Genomic DNA, 11,851 nt, shown 5'->3' with positions numbered 1-11,851 from the left:
GTATATGCTAGAAGTGTCATCCCCAAAGAGAAAAATAAGACACTGGTCAATAAACGGCATGAGAACAACTGGATAGCTACCTAGAGAAAAACTGAAGTCGGAATGACGCGTTCCGCCAAGATAAACCAAATGGATCAAAAATTTGAATGTAAAAACAAGTGAAACCATAAAGGTGCTAGATCACCATGTGGGGGAATTTATTCCTTTATCATCTTGGAAGGGGGTTAGTTTTGAAGACTAAATCTGTAACCAATGTCTTTCGTAGGCAGCTTTCCTCCTCTCTTTAGTGTGTCCTTTCCCAGTTTTGTAAAAGGACGCCCCCCCCACCCCAACCAATGAGTTTCCAAAGTAGATTCCCAGAATCATAAAGCAGTTATGATTAATTCAACTTTAGTCTCAAGTCCTTCCCTTTCATTCGAAACCTGTCACATTTGGACAGGCTGTAATCACCGAGAACTGGGTGACTGGCAGGTGATCACACACTGTGTGTCTGCGCTACCGGGATTTACAGTGCGTTGGAGTGTGGTGGGATGGGGGAAGGGAGGAACAAGATGAACCTCAGTCTTGGACCCAGTTCCGCGCTCAAGCGTGTGGCACACCCCACAAATGCTGCAGGAGTTGGAAGGATCTGAGCTGGCACTTAAAGGGGGGGCTCGATTCATATGCAGAGTTGGGTTCACAAGAAAAGGCAAGGATGAGCGTGCCACAAGATGAGGCCAGTTGTTTTGAAATAATTTCCAGGGAGATATTTGAGACCGTGATGTATGTGCCATTATTTCCTGTCTGCCATGATTGAAGGCACTGACCACGAAGAACCAAACTCTCCAAGGGGCCATAGGTATTACAGAGTTTAATCAGGAACACGGTAAAGAAATAGTTGTCATCGTGAAACAAACATGATTCACCCTGAAAGCAGCCGGCAAACAGGAAATGCACAGCAAGAGTTGTAATTATCTGTCGCGGCAGGTGTTTGTCACCTCGAAATCGTTAGGCCTGCACAATTCTGCCACCCAAGTTAACTTCAAAAGGACTTGTACGAAGTCGGCATGGAAAGTTCAGGTTTCTAGAAGGGATTCTGGAAATGAGCGTCTTTGCTAGATATTTTTATTTGCGAACATTTAAGGGGAAAGACAGCACAGCGGCTGCCGAGAAGACACCTTTGGGGTTTCAACATGAACACGGAAACAGCGCTGACATTTCAAAACGTTGTTACTATGAAAAAGATGGAACATTTCCAGTAGCACCTTAAACCCTGGCATTTGGAGAGAATACGCTTAAAAGGAACAACTTAAAATGGACCGAAAGGAAATTGGAGGGAGTGGGTTGGAACTAGAAGATCCAGACGGAGAGCCCCACAGAGCCTAGCTGTGTTAGCCCAGCGGGAGAATGCCAAGTTCGTGATTATTTCATTAGGAAAATATTTGCTACACCTATAATCTGGAAGTGATAAACAACATACCAGAGCAGAACATTACTCTCCAGGATTAAATACCAAACAAAATAACAAAGAGTTGACCCAGCTACAGGCTATCGGGATGAGGCCTTGTCCAGTTACCACATCAAAGACCCTGCCATAGGCAGAAAAAAGAGGAATCAATTAGGACACTGGTTGGGAGAGGCTTTATACTTTATGTAACCAAGAGGAAAAAGAAATGCAAACAGACTAAGCTCAAGCTGGCTGCTTCCTTATTTTGTTCATTTAGTTTCTTTCTGACTTGCCCCCATCACTTGGTGAATCAAAAGACGTCCAAAAATTTGGGGGCACCTATCCTGAACTGTGTCAGCTCGGTACCTAGTAAAAACCGGGCCCACTTCAAGGAAGATGATGAAGATTGTCCAGCTCACTCTGTGCGTTTTCCAATTTTGCATGGCAATTGTTTTGTGAATCATGGACTTAATGAACGCGCAAGCTGGGCAGTTCCGGATGTGATCCGGGTAGGTGGAGAAAAGCCCTGGTTCAATAAAGTGAAAAGAATAAATGATGTTATGAGGATGTGGACAGACTTTAGTCCACCAAGGTAGAGAAAAACAATGCAAAAAACATTGTTGAGAAAATGAAGTGTGAGTTGTGCTAATAGTAAGGGAAAAAATGTGCTAAATCCTGGGGTGGATGGGGAAATTACTTTTGTACAATCATAGGTCACAGAAGGCAAGGTTATGAATGGATTTATTTGCAGAATTGGAAAGAAAGCTTTCTGTCTTCTAATGAACATGTTGTTGGAGGTAATCACTGTACTAGGCAACCTGTATCTCTTGCGGCTCTCATGCTGTTAGGAAACAGGTCTCTTTTGTTTGTGGGTTTTTTTTTTTTTTAATATTTATTTATTGTGGAGAGACAGAGAGAGACAGAGCATGAGCAGGGGAGGGGAAGTGAGAGAGGAGACACAGAATCCGAAGCAGGCTCCAGGCTCTGAGCGGTCAGCACATGAGCCCGACGCGGGGCTTGAACTCAAGAACCGCGAGATCGGGGCGCCTGAGTGGCTCGGTCGGTTAAGCGTCCGACTTCGGCTCAGGTCGTGATCTCACGGTCCTGACTTCGAGCCCCGCGTCGGGCTCTGTGCTGACCGCTCAGAGCCTGGAGCCTGTTTCGGATTCTGTGTCTCCCTCTGTCTCTGCCCCTCCCCTGTTCATGCTCTGTCTCTCTCTGTCTCAAAAATAAATAAGCGTTAAAAAAAAAAAAAATTAAAAAAAAAAAAAAAAAAAAAAAGAACCGCAAGATCATGACCTGAGTCGAAGTCGGACGCTCAACCAACTGAGCCCCTTGCGGGTGTTTTCTTGATTAGACTTCATCATTTAGAACAGTTCTGGGTTCACAGCAAACCCGAGCTGAAAGTACCAAGAGTTCCCATATACCCCATGCCCCCTCCCCACATGCGTAGCCACTCCACTATCCATATCCCCCAGTTGTGCATTTTTTTCAATGGATGGACCTCCACTGACAGGTCATTATCACGCAAAGTCCATAGCTTCTATTAGGGTTCACTCTTGGTGTATATTCTGTGGGTTTGGACAAATGTATGATGACCTGCATCCACCATTATAGTATCCTACAGAATAGTGTCACTGCCCTAAAAATCTGTTGGGGTTTTCTTCTTGGAAAATGTTAAACATGTACAGAAGCAGAGAGAATAGTATAATGAACCTCTCCCACGTACCGATTACCTGCCTTCAGAAATGACCAACCATGGCCAATCTCAAAGAGCCATTTTGCAAAGGCTATGGGAACATAGCTATAGGCAGATTGGTATCATGTCTGAGGAAAAAGGGTTTCTTCTCAGTAATTTTTAAGTGAGAGATTGAATTATTTTGGGGTGCTCATGTATTAAGGCACTAGCTGTGCTGGCCACTTTGCAAATGACTAGCAGCATGGCCATCACCTGGGAGCTTACTGGCCATGAAGAATCTCCCGCCCACCCCAGAACCTACTGAGTCAGAGTCAGCAGTTCAACAAGATCCCCAGGTGATGTGTGTGTACATTAAAGTTGAGAAATACTGACTGCCTGACCTAGGCCAGACACTTAAAATAGCCTCATAACGATCCGACAACACTTCAAGGCAGATGTTATCTTGCCCAGTTTACAGATGAGATAACTGAGGCTCAGATAGATTATTCAGTCTTCCCAAGAGCTCACAGCTAAGAAATTTAGATCTGTCTGGCTTCACAGTTTTTGATTTTACCACTTAGAGCATGCAGCCTCCCCACGAGGGAGTTTACTTTTGGGGCAACTCAGTAAAAAAAGAAAAGATAATAGTATGTGTTTACACAACACAAAACAACGAGCCATCTCAGCAACAACAACAGCAAACAACAATGAGCCATCTCAGCAACAACAACAGCAAACAACAACAGAAAACCACACGGTCGGCTATTACGCAAGCAATCGCTTCCTCCACTGAAAGACCTTTTCGCTTTCCAATCCACTGTTATGGCATCACGTAGACAGCTCAATATTTTCGAGTGGTCACAAAACAAAACAAAACACTGGAGCAGCGATCAAAGGTACTCCCCCCTTGACAGTGACTGTGGACCCACATAGGAACGAGACTGCAACCAGTCTCCCAGCACAAAGGGAAGATAATTATCGACCCGCAGAGCTGGGCAATGAATTAAAAAAAAAAATCAGCCAGACTGGTTTGACATCACATGGGCAGGAAGGGTAGGCTATTGACTGACTGCTATCGCACCTTCCAACCAGCTGAGTGGTCTGAGCCTATCAGACCTGTGCAGGAGAACTGCTTCCACGGAGAAGGGGTCCTTAAGTGGTTGGGTATTGCTGGGCAAGGCCACAGGACATTTTGTTTTCTGAGGAGCTTTTTGAAAAGGAATATGACAGGAAAAAGTAGAAAAAGCACAATTCCTGGACCATGCTCGTCTGAGAACTCGTCAGATCTCAGGAACTTCTCCCCTGTAATCCTGGGAGATGAGGCCATCTCCTTCTCTTTCTGCTGTCCTAATGACCCCAGGGACCTGCGTTAATGGGTCAGCACGGCTACTTGGTTTTGCAACGAGTCGATCTGCTGATTCATTAGCCAGTAGCAGGAACCCGATGAAGTTCTCAGCTCAAAGCCCCAGGGATCCAGTTCAGGGCACGCTGCCCTCACAAAGAAAGATCAGGTGAAGAGGCACACAGACTGGCCTGGTCACAGGCACCACGGGGTTATTCTGATGGACTCTCCACTTTACAACCAAATGACCTGGACACAACTCGCTGTTGTGAAGCAGTAATCCTACTGAAAAGCAGTAAACCTATTGGCTCCACAAAGCTAATTGCCTTTATGGCTGAGATCAAATTCCTAGTATTTGGATGACTTTATCCCCCACTCTTGTTTTTTTTTTTTAATATGAAAAACAAAATAATATTAATTTTAATAATTTTAATAATTAAATTTAATATTAAAAATAAAATATGATGAAATCATTAGAAGCTCTGATGATTTCATAATATTTTATGGCCAACCTCACCCTCTCGCTAAAAAATATAATGAACCCTAAGAATGGAGTCATGATCGGCCAAAAAACCCGGCCTAAGGTAAAACAGATAAGACTTTAAGAGTTATTTTAAGAATGTTTTTCTATTTCAAGATTGCTCTGGCTATGCAGGGTCTTTCGTGACTCCATACAAAATTTAGGATTGTTTGTTCTAGCTCCGTGAAAAATGCTGTTGGAATCTTGATAGGGATCGCGTTAAATCTGTAGATCACTTTGGGCAGGAAAGACATTTTAACAATATTTGTTCTTCCAATCCATGAGCCTGGAATGTCTTTCCACTTCTTTGTGTCACCTTCATCTTCTTTCATCAATGTTTTATCATTTTTCAGAGCACAGGTCTTTCACTTCTTTGTTTAAGTTTATTCTTAGGTAGTTTATTATTTTTGGTGCAATTGTAAATGGGTTTGTTAATTTCTCTTTCTGCTGCTTCACTATTCGTGCATAGAAATGCAACCGATTTCTGTACATTGATTTTGCATCACGTGACTTGAATTCATGTGTCAGTTTGAGTAGTCTTTTGGTGGAGTCTTTCGGGTTTTCTATAAAGAGTATCATGTCATCTGCAAAGAGTGAAAGATTTACTTCTTCCTTACCAAATCTGCATGCCTCTTACTTCTTTTTGTTTGCTGTGGCTAGGACTTCCAGTGCTATGTTGAATAAAAGTGGTGAAAGTGGACATCCTTGTCTTGTTCCTGACCTGAGGGGAAACGCTCCCACAAAAGACCTCGAATAGCCAAAGCAATCTTGAAAAAGAAAAAACTGGAGGTATCACAATTCCAGGCTTCAAGTTAGGTTACAAAGCTATACTAACCAAAACAGTATGGCACACAAAAATAAACACACAGATTAATGAAACAGAATAGAAGACCCAGGAGTGCCTGAGTGGCTCAGTCGGTTGAGCATCTGACTTTTGATTTCAGCTTGGGCCATGATCCCAGGGTTGTGGGACTGAGCCCTGAGTTGGGCTCCATGCTGGGTGTGGAGCCTGCTTGGGATTCTCTATCCCTGTCTCCCTTGTTTGCTCTATCAAAAAAAAAAAAAAAAAAAAAAAGAATAGAAAACTTAGAAATAAACCCATAATTATATGGTTAATTAATCTTTAACAAAGGAGGAAAGAACATGCAATGGGAAAAAGAGTCTCTTCAACAAATGGTGATGGGAAAACTGGGCAGCTACATGCAAAAGAGTGAAACTGGACCCCTGTCTTACACCACACACAAAAATCAACCCAAAATGGATTAAGGACCTAAATGTTGAGACACAAAATCATAAAAATCCTAGAAGAGAGCACAAGCAGTAATTTCTCTGACATTGGTTATAGTGACACCTTTCTAGATAGGTCTCCTTGAGGAAAGGGAAATAAAAAAAAAATAAACTATTGGAAATGCATCAAAATAAAAGCTTCTGCTCAGCAAAGGAAACAATCAACAAAACTAAAAGAAAGCCCACTGAATGGGACAAGATATTTGCAAATGACATATCCAAATAAGGGGTTATTATCCAAAATATATAAAGAACTTACCCAACTCAACACCTCCGAAAACAACTAATCAAATTAAAAAACGGGCAAAAGACATGAAGAGACACTTCTCCAAAGAAGACATCCAGATGGCCAACAGACACATGAAAAGATACTCGACGTCACTCATCATCAGGGAAATGCAAATCCAAACCATAGTGCGATATCACCTCACATGGGTCAGAATGGCTAAAATGAACAACACAAGACACAAAAAGCGTTGGTGAGGATGTGGAGAACAAGGACCTTTTGTGCACTGTTGGTGGGAATGCAAACTGGTGCAGCCATTCTAGAAGACAGTATGGAGGTTCCTCAAAAAATTAAAAATAGAACTACCCTATGATACAGTGGTTGCACTACTGGGTATTTCTCCCCCAAATACAAAAATTCAAAGGGATATAGGTACTCCTATGTTTATGATAGCGTTATTTACAATAGCCACATTATGGAAGCAGCCCAAGTGTCCATTGACAGATGAATGGATAGAGAAGATTATATATATATATATATATATATATATATATATATATATCACATTGGACTCTTATTCAGCTATAAAAATAATGAAATCTTGCCATTTGTAACAACAATGAATGGAGCTAGAGAGCATAAGCTAAGTGAAATAAGTCAGAGAAAAACAAATACCATATGATTTCACTCATAGTGGAATCTAAGAAACAGAAAAATGAGCGAAGGAAAAAAAAGAGAGAGACAAAACAAGAAACAGACTCTCACCTATAAAGAATAAACTGATGTTTGCCAGAAGGGAGGTGGGTGGAGGGATGGGTGCAATCGTTGATGGGAACTAAACAGTACACTGATCATGATGAGCACTGAATAATGTATAGACTTGTTGAATCACTGTATTTAACAAAAATTTTAAATGTTTATTTAAAAAATTTTTAAAAATGTTTTATCTATTTTTGAGAGAGAGAGACAGAGTACGAGTGGGGGAGAGGCAGAGAGAGCAGGAGACAGAATCCACAAAGCAGGCTCCAGGCCTGCTGAGCTGTCAGCACAGAGCCCTACGTGGGGCTCAAACCCGTGACCATGAGATCATGACCTGAGCTGAAGTCAGACCCTTAACTGACTGAGCCACCAGGTGCCCCATTGAATCACTATATTGTACACCTGAAACTGATATAACACTGTATGTTAACTATACTGGAATTACAATTAAAAAAAAAAAACTTGATAAAAAATAAATGAAAAGTAACCATTTGAATTCCAAAAAAAGAATGTTTTTCTAAACACTGAAGAACATTTTTGAACTATTTTTGATACTGTATTGGAATGTCTTGATCACTAGATTTTCCCTCGGAAACTTTCACAAAGATGTTGCTGATGTGTTTATGTAAATGACCTCCTTTGTTAGGAGGACGGTCGTTATTTATCCCTCCTTCGCAGATGAGGAAACTGAGGCTGGGAGAGTTGAAGTTACTTGCCCTCCACAAGAAGGCCTCCCAGTGAGCAAGGGTCAGAGCCATGATCAGCTTCCAGACCAGGAAGTGGCCTTGTGTTCTGTCCATTTACCACAGGTTGAAGAAAAAGCCCAAAAGTAGCCACAGAAATTACCCCCTTAAAAAACCGAAGCAGCCACGCCCGTGCCAGGATCATTAAAGCAGTTGGAGACATCTTTTCACTTTGGAAATTACAAATTCCACACACAGGCTACTTAGTTAAGGGGAAAACGTTGAGACACGAGTAGCCACATTCACCTGAAGCACATCTTTCAGGCCTTTTAGCCTTTGGGTTGAAAGCTGTGATGTGGACCCAGAGCCATGGCACTTGGGGTGGGGCACACAGCTAGCTGTAGTCTTTCCTTCCCTTCCTCACTGCTCATACGCTCTTCACCTAAGGGGAAGTGAGGGTTCTGGAAGGCAGGAGCCCCCACTCAGCAAGTGGTGAGCTAGGGTCCTCTTAGCCATACTTCAAGAAGGAGGAGGGTGTTCATTAGCTTGCAGTGTCTCCTGGCCCAAAGTCGGATGCCCTCCCCACCACTACCCCTTGAAATCATTTCTTCTAAAGGCCACATCCTAATGGGTCTGAGTCTGCATTTGTGTAAGTGCCGCTGTTCAGTCGAGGAGAACAAGGTGCTCTCTGTGCAGAGCAAGTTCAGTTTGTGCAAAGTGGAAAGATTTCAAAACAGTACAGGGGAGAGGAGGTGGGGGATCCAAATTAATCCCAGCCATGGAACCCCCATGGCTTGACTTCTGCTAACCCCTTCTGGTCTTGGCATGCTTTTGAGTCATTATTTTCTGATGTTATGGGCTATAGAGGGCCTTGCAAAATTCTCTTACCCACCACAAGGGAGTCCCGAGGAGTTGGACTCCAGGGCAGTTGGGTTCCACGGATTATCTCCCCGGAATGACTTATAGGTATCATGTAGATAACAACAGCCTGGGAAATAAATTCCACACAGGCACCACTTAACGTTTGAAAGGCCCCAACTGCTGGAGGCCAGACTATTTCATCTACAGTTAAGGAAGGGATTTCTGGCATTTTCTGTGAGCCTTCCAGGCCTCCTGCATCTCATCCCACTCACTAGGTAAAAGGGTGGAAAGAGGAGGTGCTTGTTTGGGATAGAACAGGGTGTGATGGGAAAATCAGCACAGGAGAGGGCCTTTTGTAATATGTAGTCTAAGGGTAAAAGTTTTGATGGTTATTAAATAAGTTTGCAGGAGGAAACAATGTCCTTGCTCTAAATATTTATATCACATACCACGATATCCATAAGATCCTGAAGAAGGTTCTGGTTTGCATGTTGTAGCAGCTGGATGGACACACTTGGAAGAACTGTAGAGGGAATTTGGGCATGGAGTGGGAAATGGGCTGGAGAAGTCACTCCTTCAAGCCTGAGATTCTGTGAAAACTGGAGATGCCCATCCATTTTCGTAAGGGAACTGTACTTTTTAAAATACAAGATCTTTTTTTTTTTTATGTTTTCTTTATTTTTGAAAGAGAGAGCACGAGTGGGGGAGGGGCAGAGAGAGAGGTAGAGAGAGAATCCCAAGCAGGCTCCCCGCTGTCAGCCCAGAGCCCGACATGGGGCTCGATCCCACGAACCACGAGATCATGACCTGAGCCGAAATCAAGAGTCAGACACTTAGCTAACTGAGCCACCCCGGCGCTCCTTTAAAGTACAAGATTATAGAGATGGGAGAATAAATTAATGGTTACCAGAGATTAGGGATGGTGATGGGGGTAGGGGGCAGGGTGGGTGTGACTACAAAGGGGTACACAGGGAGATCTTTGTGGTGATAGAATAGTTTTCCTCTTGATTGCGATGGTGGTCACACAAATCTACACAGGTAATGAAATGGCATACAACTATACATACACATTGTACCTATATCCACTTTCTGGGCTTTATATGGTACTATAATCATGTGTGATGTAATCACTGGGGGAGACTGGGTGAAGGGCAACTTCCTGTGACTCCATACTTATTTCAAAATCAAAAGTCTTAAAGGGGCGCCTGGGTGTCTCAGTCTGTGAAGCATCCGACTGCGGCTCAGGTCACGATCTTACAGTTCATGGGTTCAAGCCCCGCATCGGGCTCTGTGCTGACAGCTCAGAGCCTGGAGCCTGCTTCGGATTCTGTGTCTCCCTCTCTCTCTGCCCTCCCCTGCTCATGCTCTCTCTCTCTCTCAAAAATAAATAAAGTTTTAAAAAAAGTTAAAAAAAATCTGAGCACAACTCTGCATTTCTTGTAAGTAACCTACAAAACCTTTCATTTATCCCATTTTTCTTTTGAGAGAACCCTCCCCCCACCTCCCCTCCCCCCATATACCATAACTCTTTGACTCTTGAGAACTAAAACTACAGACTTAAGAAACTTATTCTTTTCACTGGGTAGAGAAAAAAGTCTGAGAATGCGTGTGCCCTTCTTTTATTTTTTTTATTTAAAAAAAAATTTTTTTTTTCAACGTTTATTTATTTTTGGGACAGAGAGAGACAGAGCATGAACGGGGGAGGGGCAGAGAGAGAGGGAGACACAGAATCGGAAACAGGCTCCAGGCTCTGAGCCATCAGCCCAGAGCCCGACGCGGGGCTCGAACTCACGGACCGCGAGATCGTGACCTGGCTGAAGTCGGACGCTTAACCGACTGCGCCACCCAGGCGCCCCTTATTTTAATCTACAGATCTGATGTTTCAGATGAAGGCTATTTGATTGGCAACGCCTTGAGCAGACTGGGAAGGTTCTATATCTAAGCCAGCTCTTCTCCCTGCCATGGAAAAAAAAGCAGAAACACGTTCAATTCCTGCCAGGCCTTCTATGTGAACAGAAGCGTAAGGGGAGGAAAGGAGGGAGAGGGGAGGCCACGGGGGGTGTGGGGTCTTGTGGTTCTCAAAAGAGAGGCTCCTCTCGGCTCGAAGGGGACTGTGCTTCTGGGTTGAGAAACGTGGAGAAATTGTCCCACAAGGTCAGGCCCTTGGAAGGTTAACAGTTCAGCCAGCCTCAGAGAGGGGGCAGCTTGAGTTGAAGGTAGAAATGTGAACTGGCTTCTCCTCCCCACCTTCCCAAGCACACCAGAAGAGAAGATGGACGGAGCCTGAGCCCTTCAGTGGGAACAGGTGGTTGTAGTGGGCAAGTTATAAAGGGATTTGGTAAGGGAGCACCTGCTTCAGGCTGTCAATTTCCTGACACAGTCTTATCTCCCAGAGGCCCCATCCTGGCCTTCCTAGATTCCATGCATCTCACCGAAACTTCTTGAATGCATCTCATCTGGCCCATGCAAGCAAGTGCTTGCCTATAAGCCATCTCATATTATTCTCTTTGGTTGAGTCACAGGCCTGCTGGGCTTGAAGCCTGGCTCTACCACTTACTAGCTATGCGATCTTGGGCAAGTTGTCTCAGCCTCTCTGTTCCTCAGTTTGCTCATCTGTTATATAGGGGTAATATCTGCCTTCCCGGGTTCGTCAAGGGACTGGCCCCTCAAAGGTGCTTAGGAAGTGGCAACTTCTCTTTGGTCACTGTTTCCCATGTGGATGCCCACATGGTTCCCTTAGACTGGAAGATCCTTGAGAGAGCTTCCTTCTCTTCTTCCCCCACCTTCACTCCAGCACCTAGCCCATGGTTGGGCACACAGCACATTGTTACTGAGTCCTTGTTGGATGGAGCTTTCCCGGCTCCCTCAGTGATGCTGACGGAAACCCAGAAATGGGCACGAGGGAATATCAATCTTCCATTTCTGAGTATGAAGGTAACATGTCGAATTCCTTACTCCCTTGATATATTGTTATAGGAAAACTGTCCCCGTGATGAGGCCTGCCTTTAGTGCAAATATAATCTTAGACAATTATGTAGCTCAAGTAAAATTAAAGCCAATGCCTCAGTC

General features: G+C 43.8%; 1 protein-coding gene across 2 annotated transcripts in view; it reads right to left on the bottom strand.

The window, feature by feature from the left end:
- The window catches only part of LOC123594165 (P2R1A-PPP2R2A-interacting phosphatase regulator 1-like), a 102,834-nt gene that overhangs the window by 27,177 nt on the left and 63,806 nt on the right, over window positions 1–11,851 (bottom strand). The window lies entirely within an intron of this gene.

Source organism: Leopardus geoffroyi, chromosome X (assembly GCF_018350155.1).
Source record: "Leopardus geoffroyi isolate Oge1 chromosome X, O.geoffroyi_Oge1_pat1.0, whole genome shotgun sequence".
NCBI lineage: Eukaryota > Metazoa > Chordata > Mammalia > Carnivora > Felidae > Leopardus > Leopardus geoffroyi.
This window is presented reverse-complemented; position numbering and strand designations above follow the sequence as displayed.